We start from the raw sequence: 21,345 nt of genomic DNA, 5'->3' as shown, positions 1-21,345 counted from the left end.
AAAAAAAAAAAAAAAAAAAAAAAAAAACCCACAAATTTCAAATTACTTCAAGATCAACGGACAAAATGAAGGTTTTCTCGCACTCTAAAATCAAATCTAGTGGGTTAAAAAACTGCTAATTAGGATCAATCAAATCAAATATTAATTCCATAAAGTTAAAAAGTAAAGGCAATGTTTGTACCTTCCATTGTTGGTTCTTTACTCAAATGTTTTGTTTTTCAGATTTAAGGAAATTTCCTCCCCTAATATATCCATAATTTACAGCAATTTGGTAAAATATATCTTTATGGACAAAGATGGAAATATTTGCTTTTTTAGAAACCTGATTCCTGCAAAATCCAAAACTGTTTGTGAGTATCTGTGACTTTCATGCCAACATGTTTATTTACAGAAATAAGTTTAATAAGTATTTCCCCTCTATAACAAGACACAATTGGAAATAATGGGTATAGGGTAGCATGGCTCTTCTAAGTCCTTGCCCGCACTTCATGTTGCCCTAATTTGGCCTAACTGCTGTTTCATCCCCCAAACCTCCCCCACGCACCCCGACTTAGAAGATGACAAGCTGGGAATGAGCTTTTCCAGCTCTGAGGGATCAGTACAAAGAAAAGACATTTTCATTCAGAAAATTGATCATCAGTACTTCATGAGAAATGGTTTGATCAAAATAGGGGGAAACAATATGTTGTCTACACACAAGCAGTTCTCTAAAAATAGTCACAGCCTTGAAGTAGGGGCTCATGCCTTGGATGAGACAACCTGTTCCTAAGCAAATAATTCATGTCTTTACATTTTCGATGTACCAATTAATGTACACCTTGCTAACTCAGTAAGCCACCTGTTGCCATCAACTGTTAAGAGAATAAACAATTAGTTAATGTATCGTTTGAGCTTTGCTATCAGTGTAATGTTGCCTTGTCTAATGAGTTGGAGAGTATTAGTTTCTTTTTAACTCTTTTTGAATACTTTGAGGGGTATTGCTGTTAATTCTTCTTGAAATGTTGGGTAGAATTCTCCAGAGAAGTCATCTAAATCTGGGATTTTCGTTGTGGGGAGGCTTTTGATTACTGGTTCAATCTCCATCCTCATTAGAGTCCTATTTATATTTCTTATTTCTTTAAGACTCAGAATGATAACATTCATTTCTAAGAATTTATCAGTTTTGTCTTGGGTATTCAATTTTGGGTGAAGAACTCTTCATATCATTTTATAATCATTTTTATTTCTGTGGCATGAGATGTAATGTCACCTATTTCATTTACTATTTTACTACTTCACTCTCTTTTTCTTTCTTCTCTACGTTTATATAGCTAAGAATTTGTCAATTTTATTGATTTTTTCTAAAGCCAATTCAGCACTGTTGGTTTGTTTTTGCTTTTTTTTTCTAATCACTTTTTTCTAATCATTTTTCTTCTAATCATTTTGCTTTTCCCCACCCTGTTGCTTATCTATGTTCTAATCATTTTTCCGCTTGTTTTTTCAAGAGTTTGTTCCTGTTTTCTAGTTTTTTGAAGTGTAATGTAAGGTTTTTGATTTCAGATCTTTCTTCTTTTTAATGTAAGTTTTGCTCCTAGCACTGCTTTCACTGTGCCCTTTGAGCTTCCCCATTTTATATTTTTTATTTCCAATTGTTTCAAGGATTTCTTGTCCTCAGAAAGTGTAATTTTATTGTTTTCACTTTAGTGGGATGATGCAGTATGTCCTCTATCTCTGGCTTATTTCACTAAGCACAATGTGCTTCAGTTACACCCATGTTGTCACAAGTAGCATGATTTGTCTTTATTTTTAAGGTTGAATAATATTCCTTTCTCTGTATATACCTTATGTTATCTACTCCCCTGTGGGTGGGCATCTAGTTTGTTTCCATGTATTGGCCGTATTGGCCTTTGTAAATAATGGTGCCAGATCTTTGAGATCCTAATATTGATTCCTTTGGAGGTATATCAAGAAGGAAAATTGCTACATTATATGGTACTTCTATTCCTAATTTTTGAAGTAATTCCATGCTGTTAGTTATTTGTGTCTTTACCAATAAACATTCTCACTATCAGTGTACAAGCGTTCTCCTTTCTCCACAGCCTCACCAACACTAGTTCTCTAATGTCTACTTGATAATTGTCATCGTAATAGACTTCATGTAAAATCTCATGTTGTTTTTGATTTGCATTTTCCTGGCAATTAGTGATGTTGAGAATATTTTGAGATATCTGTTGGCCCTTTGTATGTATTGTTTTTTTTTTCTTTTTTAGAAATGTCTATTCTCAACCATTTAGCCAAATTTGGTTATTTGTTCTTTCCTTTATGGTTTTCATTGTTTTTGCTGTTGACCTATAAAAGTTATTTTATTTTATTTTTATTATTTGTTTATTTATTTACTTATTTATTTATTTTTGTGACTGGTAAAGGAATCGCAACCCTTGGCCTGGTGTCATCTGCACCACGCTCAGCCAGTGAGTGCACCGGCCATTCCTATATAGGATCTGAACCCACGGCGGGAGTGCTGCTGTGCTCCCAGCGCCACTCTCTCCCAAGTGAGTTCGGGGCCGGATATAAAAGTTATTTTTAATATTTTTGACATTATTCTTTTATCAAATAAACAATTTGTAAATATCTTCTACCCATTCCATATTACTGCCCTTTCACAATACTGATTGTTTCTCTTACTGTCAAAATATTTTCTGATTTCTCTTCTGATATCATCTTTTTATCTAACAGTTTGTGTTTTTACATTTGTACATATAGATGGAGTTTCAAGCTTTTTTTATTTTTAATGTATTGTGACTCAAAAAGCATTTGCTATGATTTTGCATTTTTAAATTTAAGGATTGCTTTCTGTACTAACATGTGGTTTATCTTAAAAAATATTCTATGAATGCTTGAGAAAATCGTGTTCTAATGTTGTTGTATGATGTGTTCTTTAAATGTCTGTTAGGGTCCAAATGGCTCAATATTCTTGTTTCAACCCTTTATATACTTATTGGTGTTTTGTCTGATTCTATTTATTATTGTACGTGGGTTATAGAAATCTAGTATTTCAATTCCTATCTTTTTTTTTTTTAAAGAAACTTTCATGTTTGGTGCATATGTATTTCTGGTGAGTTGAGCCTTTGATCTTTATATAATCTTATTTTTTAGTGGGTCCCTAGCAATCCACACTTTTATTGACTTTGCTATAGACCAGGCTCTGAGCCTCTAGGCTCTCACTGGTTGTGTCACCCTCCCAGCATTTTGATGTGTTCACCAGCCCTGAAGTTTCCTGAACCCAATCCTTAGCGATACTTACGGTGGTTTCCTTACAATGTAATGATTAATTACATCATTGTCCATTGGTGACAGAACTCAACCTTCAGCCTTACAGGGGGTGGCTACTCAGGTTTCCGGCTTCTATTATATCTTGTCAGGTTCCAAAAGCAGGAGTGGTCTCAGCAATATACGGCTTCACCCTCTCAGTCATTTCATATAATTGAGCTGAAAGACAATATCATCTTTTGCTCTGAGTCTCTCTCAGGGTGCTGAGGTTACACTGAATTTGTCCCATTACATATTTCATTTATCAAATCTTTTCCTTTCAGCTGCTATTTCTCTTTTTCTTCATTTCTATCCAAACACATTTAATACTGGACGGAGCATTAGGTTTGTCCACTGTGCTGCTTCACATGGCAGGCAGCCGTTTTAGTCTAACAAATACCCACCACCTCCCCCAGGCCTTTTCCATTCATACAGGGTATGTTTACATAGGCACCGATTCAGTGGGCTGTTTTCCCACCTGGCAATATGCCTGTATTTTCTGTTAACACCTCTTTTATCAGTAGTTTCAGAATACAACCTGCTTTATCATGTCCTTAGGAATTATGAGACAAGAATTTAAAGATAAAATAAGTTCCTTGCTTTGAAATAATTTCTGATTCCGGCACTTGCAGTTGTAACCCTGCTTCTGTGACCACTGTATCAGGTAGGAACAAGAAAGCTGAGGTAATGTGGGGCAGAAATCAGACATTAAACCATCACCCTCCCTCACCCCCTCATCTCCACATCCACTTAAAAAAACAGAGAAATCTCTCTAGTGGGACTCCCTTCATTTGTCAACTGCTGAGTGTGTGTGTGAGCACACACTGTGAGGGTGTGGAAGCCCTTTCAGACCTGTATGACCCCCTCCACAATTTTTTGACACTTTGTAGAAAACTTTGGGTTCTTAGTGAGAATTAGGCTCAAATGTCCATTTTATAGACCTTATTTCTTAACTATCATCTGAAGATTTCCACCCTCTTGGAACGAGCTCAACGACTCTCCCTTTTGGTTTTCATCATAGTTTCACATCTCTCGATGTTTTCTAAATTTATCTTATGAGTATTTTTAATAACTATTTAAAATTTTACTCCTTCCTGGGATGGATATTTAGACTCTTCCCTGTACTTTTCCTTATTCTCTTATTAATTAATTTAATGATTTATTAGTCTCTGCAACTCCCATGTGGGAAAACTGAGACAACAAGTCAGCATGGCTTCCAGGACTGTTACTGAATTTTGGAGTAGTACATTGCACTGGGTGACTATGTGAAAGGGACCCTATTGACTACAGCATTTATTACACCTGGATAATGGTTGTGTCAGGCAGGTTAAGGCACACTACAGAGCGCTCTGGCGTATTTCAAAATGATTTGCTTTTTCTCCTTCCCGTGCTAGAAACACGAGGTCAGCTTTCTTCAGAATTTCCTGCGGGAACCTGGTTGAGCTCTTGAAGGTAAATTTCACAATAACGGGTGGCCTCCCTATGACTGGGTCCAGCTGGAGTTTTTTACTCTCAGAATTGTCCACACGGAGCCTTCAGGAATTGGTTGGTCGCAATTTCACAGTCAGGTTTTCCTTCCCCTACACTTGTTCCCATGGTGGTTTCCCAGTTGAGTCTCTGTTTCTGTGGGCCATGGAGGCCTATATTCCACCTTTTGTTTCTCTAATCTTGAGGGCAGCAGTTTTCCCTGTGTCATCTTCTCTCTTATGAATTGAAGAAGAAGTTTTGATTTTTTAATTTCTTTAGCCTTTTATTTTTTGTTTAGAAAGAGAAATTACTTTCACCCTCTTTACATGTGGACCTAGAAATGTGGATGGTGCTTTTAAAAGTATCTTCTTGATCTCTACGTGAGTAATCAAATATTTATTCTTCATAGCATTGTAAATACAAGAAATTATAGTAGTGGTATCCTTATATTGAGCTTTTTAAAATTCATATAATGAATTCAGAAAATTCTTTGTCAGTCTTTATGATCTCTCACTCCTTGTCTAACAGTAAATATTAGTTTCTCTTGTAGCCAGATAGAAAGAATAACTTCTAGTGTTCTATAGACTGTTAGGTGACTAATAACAGTAATTTATTTTATATTCTCAAGTAGCTGGAAGAGAGGACTTTGAGTGTTCTTAACACAAAGAAATAATAATTGTTTGAGGTGACGGATATACTAATTACCCTGATTTGATGCTTACACATTGTATGTGAGTACATGTATCAAAACATCATGCCATATGACATAAATATGTACAGTTATTACTTGTGATTTTAAAAAATAAGAAAAAAATGAGTTTTATTTTTCAGATTCTTTACTTGCCCATTTTCTTTTTTCAATCTTTTAGGTTCTCTTAAAGCCATTTTATTAACTAGGATTACCTGAAGCACCACTGAATTTAGGCTACTTTCCAAAGTTTTCATCCTCAGCTTAGATTTCTGCAAACTGTTTAATTATATATCTATTGCCAGCTCGACAGCCCAACTGTTGGATCACATATATATCAAGTATGATGTGTCCAAGTCTGTGCCAATTTTGCCCATCATATTTTTTCCATTTTAAAAATTCACCTTCCAAGACCAGTGTCTATGTAGCTATGATCATGCACAAAGCCTGGAAATAAAACTTCTCTCCTTACATTCTGCCCACCAAATTAGTACCACATTCTGGTCTCTCTTTCTCTTCATCTCTTTTTTAAAGAATTTCTTTCCTGCTGTGTATGGTTGCTGCTGTGTCCTGCTGTAGGTGCTCATCTGTCACCCTGTCTTCCTCCCCTCTCACTTGCACTTCCCGTTCTCATTCTGGGGGATGAGTGTGATAATTCAAATCTGGCCATGTAGTTTACCTGCTTTTGCACAACCTCATTATTCATGCCCTATGGTTTGAAAAGTGGCAGTGTTTTCAACCTGGGGTGGCCACAAGCAATTATTTGGCATGTAGAAAAAAAATTCCACATGTTTATGTAAATTCATTTAGTTTATAAGTAATTAAAAATCAACAATATGTTCATGAAATGTTTTGTTGTTTGAACTAAGTTAAATATTTTAATGCAGAACCACTATATAATTAGTTTCTTCAACATTGTGTTTATCTCTTATTACAGACCAGGACCACACAACTACACACGATGCTGTGTGTAGTTTCCTTAATGCAGGTTGTATTCTTTGTGCTCTTTTGACTGAACTTTTGATGTTGCCCCATAATCCGGAGAACACGTTGTTCACGTGGGAGAATTTAACATATTTGGGTTTGCAGTAAAGTGCAAACTGAATACAAAATAATACCATATTATTTTGTTCTTTTTTACCTCAGTCTATGTTGAAATTTTGCCTAAACTAGTTCATCTAACACATTATCCCCTGTATGGATTTTTACTTATGTCTTCATACCTGGTTGTAAGCTCCTTGGAAGAGCAGAATTTTATTCATACTTTCATCATCAGCAACTAGGATGGCTTTAGATTTATAAGGAAAGCTTTGTGATAGCATTTTTGGTAATTAATAAATTGTTACAGTGGCTGGATATTTATTCTGTGGTTTTACTTTCTCTCACATATGGTGTACTAAGAAGCTGCACTTTATGAATGATGTTTAAGACACATGCACACACGAAAGTGTGAATTTTCAGATTCCTGTTTTGTGACCCAGAATTGGTGACTTGATTTACAAAGAAATATGTTGTTATAGGTATTGCTGTCATTTAAGAACATGGATGTGGACTTCACCTGAGAAGAGTGTCAGGATCTGGATTATGCTAAGAGAACTTTGTACAGGGATGAGATGCTGGAGACCTACAGCATGTTGTTGGGTGAATGAAGCTCCTTTGTAAATCCCAGCAGCCACATTTTTTTCCATTGGTAATTACAGGAATCATTTACAAAGATTGATACTATATAGAAAGATTCTATTTCATGAAAATATGATAGTCACCCCTCTCTTACAAGTTTCAAATTGGCCTCTTCATTGCAGTTTCTGAAAATGGGATCTTGTCACACTTAACAAGGATCTGACTTAGTTTTACAGATTTCTACACTATTTTAGATTAATGGGGCTCTGCTTTAGCAAACCTGAGGTGATCTTCAAGTTGGAGTAAGGAGCAGAGCAATGGATGGCTAAAGAATCTCCGAAACAGAGCCTCCCAGGACAGTCACCACACACTGGGCAGGGAAGCTGGGAATTGTAAAGCCCAGCAGATGCTGGCCATGTTCAGCTTTTAACCAATTTTTTCATCGGATCCTAGACCTGAGGACAGCTGGTCTGACTGCACAAACACAAGCATTATGGAATCTCCAAGGCTGGCTCTCATATGTATACCTTCACCCTTTGTATTCCTGAATTTCCTTTTATGTTTACCAGAACTCTAATTCCTACCTTCCTCTTCTCAGACCGTATTTTTGCTATTCACTACCAATCTTCTCAGTTGCTCTCTTTTCCTCCATTCGCATGCACATTGTTTTAGACTGCGTAAGTTCACACTGTCTCTTGTTAAAAAAATTAGAAAGTTCTACAGCTGTGTAACTAATTAAGAAACAATATTGATTTCTAACAGTTCTGGAGGTTATGTCTAGTGTCATGGCGGTGTATCTGCCGAGGGCCTTCTTCCTTTGGGGGCTTTCTGCAGAGTCCAGGTGTGATGCTGGGGATCACATGGTGAAAGCGGCAAAACTGTGTCCACTTGCTTTTTGTCTCTTTTTATAAAGCCACTTGTCTACTTACTGATAACCCATAGAGCAGTAACTCATTACGCCATGAATCAATAAATCCACTTGTGGTGGCATAGCCCTCCCTAGATAATTATGCTGCAAAGGCTCCATTTCTCAAATACCATAGTTGGATTTTGCACCTTCTTAACACTGATATGATAGGGATCAGGCTTCAATCTGAGTCCTAGAGGCATAAACTGTAGCAAGATATCAATTTGCATTCTGCTGTGAACAGACTGTCCTCATGTCCTCAAGTCCAGACAGGCTGGACTCTTCTGTCGAGCTCACTACATTCCTCTGTGATTGCTAATTGGACAAGTGTATTTTTTCATTTTTTCAATTTTATTGTGATTCATTTTGTTTACACTTTGTGGAGGTGGGTTACTCCTATTTGTATTTAAGTCCTAAATTGTCTAAGTTGATCAGGCCCACATCTTACCTTTTTTTCTTTTTTTTCGCTGAAGTATTTGCAGATACTTTTGCATACATGTGTGATGTCTAATGTTATACTAGCTTTCCATTCCTTTTAATATATTGTGCAGTAAATCTTTTTTTTTTCATTATCACTTTTACATCTGTTCTTAGTTTCATTTAAAAATCAGTGTCAACTTCCTTTCCACATCCACAAATGCCTCTCAGAATCTGACTGGATCTCCATCCAACTTAACTCTTTGTGGGTATCCACTGCATCGATTGTGTGAGCCATTCCTAGGACTCGAGATTACAAATGCAGTGATGGGGGTACCGTGTGATATTTACACACGTGCATAAATTGTGAAATGAGCAAATCAGACCCATTAATATATCTATCACCTCATATACTTATCATTTTGAGGTAAGACATTTAAAGTAAACTTTAGAAAACAACTTTGAAATATTCAACACGTTAATATTTGTGAAGTATATTCACTATGCTGTGCGATACATCACCAGAAGTATTTCACCCTGCCTAACTGAAACTTTGTACCCTTTGGCCATCTGGTCCCCTTTTCCCATCAACTTCCATCCCACCCCTTAGCTTCTGGTATCCTTCATTCTATTCTGTACTCCTATTGTGATTTGATTATCTTCCTTTGAAAAATATCTATTAAGGTCTATTAACCATTTTTATTAAGGCTTTGCTGTTATTGAGTCTTTTGAATCCCTTATATATTTTGGATATTTTGCCCGTAACAAATGTATGACTTGTAAATAGTTTCTCTGAATCTGTGGGTTGTCTTTTGTTTGTGTCGTTGGTTTTGGTATGCAGAAAATTCTCAGATGTATGCAGTCGCACTGTTTTGTTTTTACTTTAATTGTCTGTGCTTTGGAATATCTAGAAAATCATTGCTCAGACCAATATCATGGACCACTCCCATTAGTTTTTTTTCCTAGTAGTTTTCAAATTTTAGAAAATCATGTTTAAGTCCTTCATTTACTTTGACTTAATTCTTGTACAAAAGTTGAGACAAGGGTCTTATTTTTCTAACATTTGGACTGGGAGTTATCACAACATCATTTACTAAACAGACTGGCTTTTCCTCTTTTTGTGTTCTTGGCACTTTAGTTAACTGTAGATGTGTGGGTGTACTTAGGGGCTATTTATCCTAATTCATTGGTCGATGTGTCAGTTTTTTGCCAGAAACATGCTGTTTTGACTAGTAAACTATGCAGTATAATTTGAACTTAGGTAGTGGAAATTAGGTAGTGTGATTCCTCTAGCTTTTTTTTTTTTTTCCTCAAGATGATTCTTTGCTGTCTGTGGTCTTCTGTGATTCTATACATATTTAAAATTTTATTTTATACTTGTATAAAGAATGACCTTAAAATTTTGATTGGCATTGCACTGAATTGTTAGAGCACTTCGGGTAGTAAAACCAATTTAATTGAATATTTCAATAAATAAACATGAGATATCTTTCCACTATTTGTGTCGTATTTAACTTTTTCATCAATGCTTTACAATTTTCACTGCACACACTGTCCACATCCTTCATTATATTCACTCTGAATTTTCTTAAACACTACTGTAATTGGGATTGTCTTATTTATTTCTGCTTCAGATAGTTGTTAGTGTGTAAACACAATACTGGCTTTGCTATGTTAGTTTTGTATTCTGTAACTACACTAAATTTGCTTTTGAGTTCTAAGAGATTTTTTGTTTGTTTGTTTGTAATTTGGTAGAGCCATTAGGTTTTTCTATGTGAAAGACCATGACTATTTTCTTTTTCTATTTGTTTCCCTTTCATTTCTTTTTCTTGCCCAATATCTCCTGTTAGAAATATCTTCCCGAAATTTACTGGCTGGAAAGGTTTTATATTTTCACTGCTTAAGATGGCCCTAGCTTTGGGCTTGTCCTGTATGGCATTTATTCAGTTAATGTACATTTCCTGTGTTAACTGGGAAAAAGTACAGTAGAGAAAAATATCTTCAAATATGTTAAGCTTCTTTGTGAACATAAAATCATATTAAAATCTGGAATGCATACAATGGCAAGCAAAAATGCATTCAGTGATAGAAGACTAAGAGATAGTTTTTTGTGTGTGAAAGATTTTTGGTAAGGGTATCTTCACCCTTAACCATGGTGTTGCCAGCACCATGTTAGCCCAAGTGAGCTAACCAGCCATCCCTGTATGGGGATCCAAACACTTGGCCTTGGTGTTTTCAGCACCACACTCTCCCAAAAGAGCCATGGGCCAGCCCCAAGAGAAAGCTTTTATTAGCCTAAAGGGAGAAGTTCACATAAGCTGATTAGAAAGAGGCCATTGGTTCTGGAAGCTCAGAGTCAGATTTGTCATCAGTTCATTGCTTGAGATGCCATTATCTGACAGGATTTTATTGGAGGGTCTTAACTGAATTACTGTAATGGCAAACAATGTCTAATGATAAACTGTTGCAGAAATGTGTTTTGTATAAGCCAGGGGACACATAGAAAAGTGAAGGGACTTTTGATGGGTTTTTAGAAAGTCCTTCAAAACAATTCTTACCTCAGGCAAGCAAGCATGAGCCTCCCTTCCTTGTGCCTTTCCTGGATCTATTTTGTCTTGATCTTACAGAAAATGATTTCATGAACTTTTACATTTCCCCCTTTTGATCAAGATCTTTCTTTGAAAACATTACTGATAAATTAGTTCAGTGTCAAATTTTGTGTCCCTTGATGCTGCGATCAACCTGTTGCAGTCACTGGATCTGATCTAATATCAGGGAAAGTAATGAACAACTGCAAGTCAGTGTCGAGATGTTTTAATTATATTTGAGCAGCAAAGAGGGCAGAAAAAGGTGCTTTTGTTCCTAGGTGTCATGTTTAAATTAATCTGTTTTGTAGGTATTGGTTGTTATCTCGAGCACAGTGCAAACATCATTTTGTCAGTAGTTGTATTTCTGTAGAGCTTTAATAGAAAACAAGTACATAGTTTAAAAATAAAGGAATGAAGGAAAGATGCCAACTTTGTGAACATTCTACATTGCATGATGGTTTTAAGCCATGTACCTACAGTAAAAGACATTCAATTACATAGATCAAATGACAATGGAGAACTCGGTGAGGCTTACGGTAGCCATGTGGCTTGCTCTCTTATTTTATGCAACTGAGTCTCAATTTCCTCAGAGTTTATTCAGGTACATCATGCAGTGTTCACAATAATAAAGACCTCACCTTACTTAGTTAATAGATAATCAAGAACAATTCTATTATCTGAGACTACCCTCACGAGAAATGTTAATATGCTGTTGTGCAGCAACAGCCTTTGCAGTGGAGACTGCAACATTCCTAGTGAGCAGATAAGATTTCTTATCATTTCTTCATTAGTGACTACAGCATACTTTGCTCAAGAGATCTGCCTAAGGAAAAAAACCCAAAATTCCAGAATTAACTACGCAAATCATGCTTGACCATCTGATGTAGTGGGAGGGAACTAGTGCAATAATTATTCTAATGATCTGTTTTAGATCTATTATGTATTGATAATAGAGGAGTCAAATATCCCAATTAACATTGGCCTTCTATTGTCCAGTTGTCTGTACATCTGGAAGCCCAAATTGAGGCATTCCACCTATAGAAATGAATGCACTTGGTACAAGCACATGATTCTTTCACTTTTGAATTATTGTGTGTAAAGGAATTATACCAGGAGTAAGTAGTAAGTTATATTACTACACATTGCTAATGATTCCTCCTTTTGGGATTGGTTTCAATAACATTATATATATATATGTTATATTACATATAATATATATATATATAATAGCAGCTGCTCAGTGGACATGAGCCCAGGGTAGGAGGGTGGATCTTATCTCACCTCACCTGCTCATTTGGCCCTTTCTCTGCCTTGAAGCTGGTGGAGACAAACCTGAAGGCTTTGAAGATGCAGCTGTGCTCCCTGTGTGGGACAGGAGACTGCCCACCATCACTGATGGGCTCTCTCTTCACAGCCAGAGGGCAGCAAACATGTGGTAAGATGCATAGTTGGAGATGGAGAGGGCAGAATGAGAAAGAGGTGCTTACCACTTACCACCAGCCCAAAGGCAGCTATTGCAAGAGAAGGACAAGGAGCTCCTGGAGGCTACTATCCAGCAACACCAGCACCTGCAGCACCTGCACCACTGGTGGGCAGAGCACCTGTCACACTCAACAAATGTATTCTCCTGTCCTCTTCACCTTCTTTCTGTGTCTGTCCACTACCTCTTGTCTCTACTCCACCCATCCCATTTCTTCCCGCATTGCACCTTCCTATGCCACTTCTTTCATCCAGTTGAAGGAAGACCTGACAAGTGTGGGGTGCAGGATTCTGCTCACATCCTGAACATTCATGAAGAGGTTGGTCCAAGAAAGGTGCAAAGTCCTCATATTCGGTGGAAGGGAGCAAAACCAGCACCTAAATGTGGCTAGGGGACTGAGCGCAATGAGAGCCATGGGAATCCTAAGAGAAGTGTTGGCAAGATAGGGCACTCTTGCTGTGGACACAGGAATTGCAAAGACAAAGGCACAATGTTGGTTGGGTGAAGTTTGGTATGAGCAAGTAGATCGTGGAGACGTCCTAGCCCAGATGTGACCTCCCAAAGCAAGTCCCACATTCCTAGAAGTCCTTGAGGAAACTGACACACAGCTGCCCACTGAGCATAAACTGATACACTTCCAGGCCAGGAGGACACACCCAACCATGACCATTCCTGAGAGGACTGTGGGAAATAAAGACATTATTCTGGTGCAACCCACTTCAGCTGAGCCTGTGCTGATTGAGGGATGGAGTTTGGCCCAGCACCCCCAAGTCCCTGATTGTTTGTAAAGACTTTGCCTTGCTCTACCTTCAGCCAGGACCAGAGTTTTCCTAACTTCTGGTTCCCTGGAATGCTGACATAAGTACTGATAGGTTTTTTGAAGCTCTCAAGGTAGAGCGATGAGGACTGAAAGTCTCTCCACCTGGGCCTGGAGGATCTGGGACCCACTGACTCTCAAAATTTTTTAAAAAGTCAGTGCTCTGGGATCCAAAGCTAGTCAGTTCCGTGTTATACTTCCCACTGGTTTATTGAAGAAAAAGAAATGTAATTTGAAGCTGTGTGTAGTTTGTCCTCTTACAGACATAAGACACATAAATGACTTTTTGACAGGAACATATCTAATATATTCAGTGTGAAGAAAGTCAATCAACGTCTTAAGTTGTGTATACCTCGTGCAGTTTCAAACTCATTGATACGCTTTAACCCTTTTAAGGTCAATGACTGAAGTCAAGGGGTGTATCTCCTGGGTCCAAGCATATTGATTTAAGGACAGAAGATCCCTTCTCTTGACAGGATCCCATGCCAAATAAGCCAGTAACATGGTGGGGTTGAAGAGAGAGGCTCACCCAGGCTTCCAGACTGGTAAGCACGATTTCCACAGAAGAATGGAAGAATATGGCATGGTGGGAAAGTTTTACAGCCAGTCTGAGACCTCAGGAAACAAACCTAAATCTCAAACTCTCATTTCTCTAACTATGATATGGTGTTAACTATAGCTGCATTTTAGATGAACTGTTGACACACAATTAAAATAATTTTACATCCAGTAGAAACTAGAGAAGAAACGGAATAATGTACAGACTTCACATGTAAAAACTTCAATTTACCTAATCTCATGGTTAGAAGAAATTTATACCATCAAACTGAAAAGCTTCTGCACAGAAAATAAAACAAATATCAAAGTGAGGAGACAACCTACAGATTCAGAAAAAACATTTGCATGCCATACATCTCACATTGGCTAAATCTAAAGCATAGACGAAACTCAAAATACTCAACAAAAATGAATAAACAAATGATCCTACTGAAAAAGCGAACAAAAACCTGAATAGACATTTCTTAAAAAACTTGAAATGGCCAACAGATGTATGAAAACAGTCAACAGCACTAATCCACAGAAAATGTAATTTAAAACTATGATGAGATCACATCAGACCCGTTAGAACAGGTATTACCAAAAAGATAAAAGATAAGTATTCATGAAGGTGTGAACACACAAGGTGTATTAGAACACCAGTTGAGGGCCTGAGCCCGTGGCGCACTCGGGAGAGTGTGTTCCTGGGAGCGCAGCGGCACTCCCGCTGCGGGTTCGGATCCTATATAGGAATTGCCGGTGCGCTCACTGGGTGAGCGCGGTGTGGCGGTCTCAAAAAAAAAAAAAAAAAAAAAAGGACAGAACACCAATTGGGAAATTAGCATAAAGTAGTCACAAAGCTAAAAATAAAACTACCAAATGATCTAGCAATCCCACTTCTGGGTATATGTCTGAATGAACAATTCCAGGAAAGACCATTTGCGATACCATAAAATATCTTCAATAAATTTGAGGATTGAAATTATACAATGTATGTTCTCTGGCCACAATGGATTTAAACAGAAAATTGTTAATTGAATGATACTTCAGTAGTTCACAATTACATGCAAGTTAAAGAACAAACTTCCAAACTACCAGTGAGCCATGAAAATGACACTAAAATTAGAAACTTTTTGACAGTGAAAACAGTAACACAACATACCAAAATTTAAAAAGCGATTAGAGTAAAATTTAAGTTTGTAATGGTATACACTTTAGAAAGGAAAGTTCTGAAATCAATAACCTAATTTTCCAACTAAAAACCTAGATAAAAGAGGAAAATTAAACCTCCCAAAACAGAAAGAAGAAAATAATAAAGAGAAATAAATGATGGTGCTGTACTCTGTCCACTGTTACCAGAGATTTGGGGACTGAATGGTGGCAGATGGAAATGACCTCCCTGCCCAAAAAGATCCCAGAGACCCTGCCTCCAACCACACCCCTCACTTTCTATGCTGGACACCATTTTGTCTTACTTGTTCATACCCCTCTTTGGGGCCTGGGTCTCCCCCACACCAAGGGCTCTGAGGGCAGACAGGGAGTCACCACAGACTTGAGAAGACTACTTAGGTGAAAACAGGCTCTGGGCCCTTCTCTAGGTCTGGAAGCCTACACACAAGCACAGCCATGCACAAGGCCATGCATAAGTAGATTCAGGATTTACCTCTTAGTGGCAAGATTCAAAATAGCACTCCATCACCACAAATAGAAATACAAAAGATTTCTTAGCTACACGGCATGTGGTACACACTCATACCTATGATTTGGCACCATTTCAAAATATGAGGAATAGGTTTAAAACATAAGTATCCCTTCCAGACACTGCTTTTCACTGAGTAAAATAAGAAGACCACTACTGTTCACAGCTGTTTAAATAAGTTCAAACAAGTTGTTTACAGATATGTGCCTGTGAATTTGTGCATTCATGTAGAAATGTTTCTGTTCAATCCATACAATCACTTTGCATTAGGTTCAAACATCATAAAAAATCACCTTTGATAGTTTTGTAATACTGGTCATACAAATTGACCTAAAACAGGAGAGTATGAAAAACTCTGGGCTGGCCCATGGCTCACTTGGGAGAGCATGGTGCTGACAACACCAAGTCAAGGGTTAAGATCCCCTTACTGGTCAAATTTATTTAAAAAAAAAATCTATGTAGTGCAGTACTTTAGACAATATATTTAACAAAATATAGTGAAGTTAGAGTGGCAGTTAATGTCAAAAATCCCGAAGGAAGTCTTTTCCACATTCGTTACATTCAAACTATTTATTATACTAAGTGTACATATTCCTTCTCCACAGTCATGGGATTCCATTACGAAAAAATTTTAACAAACATTTTTATGCATAAATGTTGCATGTCAGGTGGATTTCTTTTGCATTGTAGGCTGTTTACCACAATCTGTTTTCTTCCCACTCAATGGAGTAGCACCTCCCAACCTTCAGTTATGACAACCAAAAATGTCTTCAGACAAATGTCCCCTGGAAGGCAGTGTTACCAGTCATTTGAATATTGGTAACACTCAAAATGTTAAAAATACTTTTACACTCCATTTATCATTTCTACTTGAAAATCTGCATTTATTGCATAGTTTTCTCTACATTTCAAATTCTGACATAAAAAGTTTTGCAAGTTTTCTTGAAAGCTTTGACACATTTAAGAGCTTTAGAAAGACATTTAACTTTATTTCCACTGTTCAATGAGCTGTCCCAATAAGAAGTCTCACAGCTATTGCATTCTTTCTCCCCATAATTTGATTTTCCCACAAACTGACTTGGGTACAAATGGTGACAACACAGGATTCTCTTCCCATATACAAGAACTGGTAAATTCTCTCAGAAAGTTTATAAAATCATTTAGCTGGAGTGAACTCCTTGTGTTTTAATGCAAACAGGGCACACATAAAATGGCTTAACAGGAAATAATTTCTTATATTATGTGTAAATGGACGATTTGGGATAGTGGTGAGAATATCCGTGGTTTCTTCAATTTCTTCTATTTTAAATTAGGGTGGATTTCTTTCACCTGTGGCCCCCAACTCCACCCAAGAGTCATCTTTATTCAGTTGCAGAGAACATGAGAAATCAGGAACAACTGAATGGAAAAAATTTTTTATTTTGTTGCCTGTACTGGAAGTAATGCTCACCACTTATATCTACATTTCCCTGAACAGAGTTAAATTATACAGTCATTCACCCAATCATGGAATGCTCAGATTGCAGGCTATGCAAACAAGAGAAAAGAGTGGTTTTATTTTAAAAAGACGCAGTCAGTTCAATCCATATAGAATTTCTCCCCTCTTTAAATCCTCTAATGTCAGCTATGATGTGATTCCTTTTTATTTTTATTTATTTATTTTGTGGCACATGGCTGGTATGAAGATCATTTGTGTTATGACCACCAATGTTATAAACAAAAATGCTCTAACCATAGCCAGCCTTGAAACTTTTGAAAAAAGATGTTTTCACACTCATTACACTCCTCCTTCCAAATCTGAGGGTTACACATCTGGTGATTCAAGAAACTACTTACCAAAAATCCTCAAAAATAAATAAGAACAATAAATGAAACAATTCTACAACTGAAAAACAACACTGTACAACAATTTATGTAGTATTCACATTTCTTCCAGTATTATAAGTAATCTACAACAGATGTAAAGGACACAGCAGGAAGTGAATTGGAAATACACAAACACTACACCATTTACAGAAGGGACTTGAGCATCAGCAAATTTTTATATCAATAGGGGGTCCTCAAGACATTCTTCAATACCTGAGGACAATTGCATATTTATAGGTCTTCTTGATGCAAGTTCTCTGATGTCTTGAGGTATGACTTCTCACAAAATCTTTTCCCATACAAATTACATTCACTGAGATTTTCCTATGTGTGCATTCCTTTTTGTCTGTTAGGGGGAATTCCAGTACAAGGCCTGTCATATTACATTCATAAGGAGTTTTTTCCTGTGTGAGTATCCTGATGTCTTCTCAACTGTGACATTGTAAACATACCTTTTCCCACACTCATTACATTCACGTGGCTTCTCACCTGTATGTATTCACTAATGCATGCTGAAGGTTGACTTTGGTTAAAAGCTGTTCCACATTCTTTACACTGATATGGTTTCTCACCTGTATGAATTCTCTGATGCATGCTGATGTGTGATTTTTGCTTAAAAGCTTTTCCACATTCCTTACATTCATATGGTTTGTCACCTGTGTGAATTCACTGATGCCTGCTGAGGTATGACTTTCAGTTAAAATCTTTTCCATGTTCTTTACATTCATATGGTTTCTCACCTCTGTGTATTCTCTGATGCATGCTCAGTGTGACTTTCAGTTAAAAGCTTTTCCACATCATTTACATTCACATGGTTTCTCAACTGTGTGAGTACTCTGATGCTTCCTGAGGCACAACTTTTGGTTAAAGTCTTTTCCACATTCTTTGCATTCATATGGTTTCTCACCTGTGTGAATTCTCTGGGGCCTGTTGAGGTGTGACGTTTGGTTAAAAGCTTTCCCACATTCGTTATTCATATGGTTTCTCACCTGTGTGAATCCTCTGATGCAGTCTGAGGTGTGACTTTAACTTAAAAGCTGTTCCACATTCCTTACATTCATATGGTTTCTCATCTGTGTGAATTCTCTGATGCAGTCTGAGGTGTGACTTTCGATAAAAAGCTTTTCCACATTCTTTACATTCATATGGTTTCTCACCTGTGTGAATTCTCTGATGCCTGCTGAGGTTTGAATTTTGGTTAAACATTTTTCCACACTTATTACATTCATATGGTTTCTCACCTGTGTGAACTCTCTGGTGAATGCTGAGGTGTGACTTTTGGTTAAACGTTTTTCCACATTCTTTACATTTATATGGTTTCTCACCTGTGTGAATTCCCTGATGCAGTCTGAGGTGTGAACTTTGGTTAAAAGCTTTTCCACATTCTTTACATTCATATGGTGTCTTGCTTGTGTGAATTCTCTGATGCAGTCTGAGGTTTGACTTTCGATTAAAAGCTTTTCCACATTCTTTACATTCATATGGTTTCTCACCTGTGTGAACTCTCTGGTGAATGCTGAGGTGTGACTTTAACTTAAAAGCTGTTCCACATTCCTTACATTCATATGGTTTCTCACCTGTGTGAATTCTCTGATGCAGTCTGAGGTTTGACTTCCGATTAAAAGCTTTTCCACATTCTTTACATTCATATGGTTTCTTACCTGTGTGAATTCTCTGATGCATGCTGAGGTTTGAATTTTGCTTAAAAGCTTTTCCACATTCTTTACATTCATATGGTTTCTCACCTGTGTGAATTCTTTGATGCAGTCTGACGTGTGACTTTCGCTTAAAAGCTTTTCCACATTCTTTACATTCATATGGTTTCTCACCTGTGTGAATTCTCTGATGTAGTCTGAGGTGTGACTTTTGATTAAAAGCTTTTCCACATTCTTTACATTCATATGGTTTCTCACCTGTGTGAATGTTCTCATGCAGTCTAAGGTGTGACTTTTGCTTAAAAGCTTTTCCACATTCTTTACATTCATATGGTTTCTCACCTGTGTGAATGTTCTCATTCAGTCTGAGGTGGGAATTTTGCTTAAAAGCTTTTCCACATTCTTTACATTCATATGGTTTCTCTCCTGTGTGAATTCTCTGATGCCTGCTGAGGTATGACTTTTGCTTAAAAGCTTTCCCACATTTCTTACACTCATATGGTTTCTCGCCTCTGTGAATATTCCAATGCCTGCAGAGTTGTGACTTTAACTTAAAAGCTTTTCCACATTCTTTACATTCATATGGTTTCTCACCTGTGTGAATGTTCTCATTCAGTCTGAGGTGGGAATTTTGCTTAAAAGCTTTTCCACATTCTTTACATTCATAAGGTGTTTTCCCTGTTGGAGCACACTGATGCATCCTGAAGGGTAACTTGTTGTTAAATGTTTTTCTACATCCATTACATTTGTACAGCTTATCACCTGGGTGAGTTCTCCAATGCATGCTGAAGGCTGACATTTGGTTGAAAGCTTTTGAATTTTCCTTACATTCATATGTAGTTTTACTTTTGTGAATTCTCTGATGCTTGTTGAGGGCTGATTTTTGGACAAAAGCTTTCCCTGTAGATGTTCCCTGATATGTGATATGGTGTGATTGCTTAATAAAAGATTCCTGACACTCACTGTATTTATCATGCTTCTCTCCTGTGTGTATAATCTGATGTTGAGTAAGTTTAGCATTTTTATAGAATATTTTCAAACATACAACACATTGAAAAGTTTTCTTCCCTACCTGAGCTATCTCTTGGGCAATGACACATGACTCATTACAGGCTTTCCCATATTCACTATATTTACAAGTGGTCTCACCCATATGAATTTTATTATATGCAAATATTATTGGCAATGTATTGGAGGACTGTCTATTTCCACTATATTCATAAAGTTGTCCAGCTGGAATCTTAGGATGCTGACTGAGATGCTCATGATGACTGTGTGATTCCTCAGATATGTTATGCTCATAAGCTTTCTTTCCAGCACACATGGCATCAGTCTCTGGAAGAATTGCATTCTGACACTTGTTAAACTCCTCATGCCTCACTCCTGAATAGTTTTCATTATTTATAACCAGATTTAAAGTATCCATTGAATATGCATTCACTGATTTTCCTAACTCCACTCTCTCCTCAGCTGATTGGTTGCCATTGATGATTACACCTTGCCACAAGTGTCTACCATGACTTTCTTGGCTCCTCTCAATTAGGTCATTGACTATCTGGACATCTGAAATGACAAAAAAAATACCCATATCCATGAGCCACACATAAGCATATTTTATTGCATGCTCGTGTAAAGGTAGAGAAGTTTCTCCCAACTGAAGTAATAAAAGATTTTATAAAAATCAATAATGCATATTGGTTTCAAGAGTATATGGGTTTTCATTTTACCCACATAATGTTGTGCTGTATTGATATATTTTCTTACATTACGTCACATTCTTCTTTGCTTCTTTACTCACTTTTGTTTTTAAATCATGATGAAATACTTGATATTTCTTACCTTTTCCCTAATTGTAGATTTTAAATAATTGCTTATCACCTTCCATTTGTTTTCTTACCCTTTTTAAAACTCTGTTTTATTACTACAGTTTTACCCTATTTCATTTTTATAACAATAGTGTTTTTTAAAACTCTACTTTATTACTACAGTTTTACCCTATTTTATTTTTATAACAATAGTGGTTATCTCCTGCAGGTCTTTTTCTCATTCTTCTGCTTTGAATATGGCCAGGTTTTCCATCATTGACTACTTTCAGGTGCAGAATGATCCAATTTTTCATCACACATGGAGGAAAATGACTTAGGTTAAGAATTTTGCATTAATGTTTCTATACATTTTACTCTTCCTTAGGAAGTGGCTATAGGCATGTGGAAGTTTTTCAAATAAAATCTCCTTTTTCCCACCCTAAAAAGAGCCTCCCACAAATTACTCACTTAACCTGACTTCCTGTGCTTCAAAAACCACTACTCTACAGGA

The 21,345-nt window shown here is 37.0% G+C and overlaps 1 pseudogene; it reads right to left on the bottom strand.

Moving 5' to 3' along the window:
- Positions 1–16,907: 16,907 nt before the first annotated feature.
- On the bottom strand, positions 16,908–20,617 carry LOC103606108 (annotated as a pseudogene).
- Between the last annotated feature and the right edge of the window lie 728 nt (positions 20,618–21,345).

Source organism: Galeopterus variegatus, unplaced genomic scaffold (assembly GCF_000696425.1).
Source record: "Galeopterus variegatus unplaced genomic scaffold, G_variegatus-3.0.2 Scaffold6297, whole genome shotgun sequence".
Lineage (NCBI taxonomy): Eukaryota > Metazoa > Chordata > Mammalia > Dermoptera > Cynocephalidae > Galeopterus > Galeopterus variegatus.
Note: the sequence above shows the minus strand (reverse complement) of the source record. Positions and strands in the feature narration are given on the sequence as shown.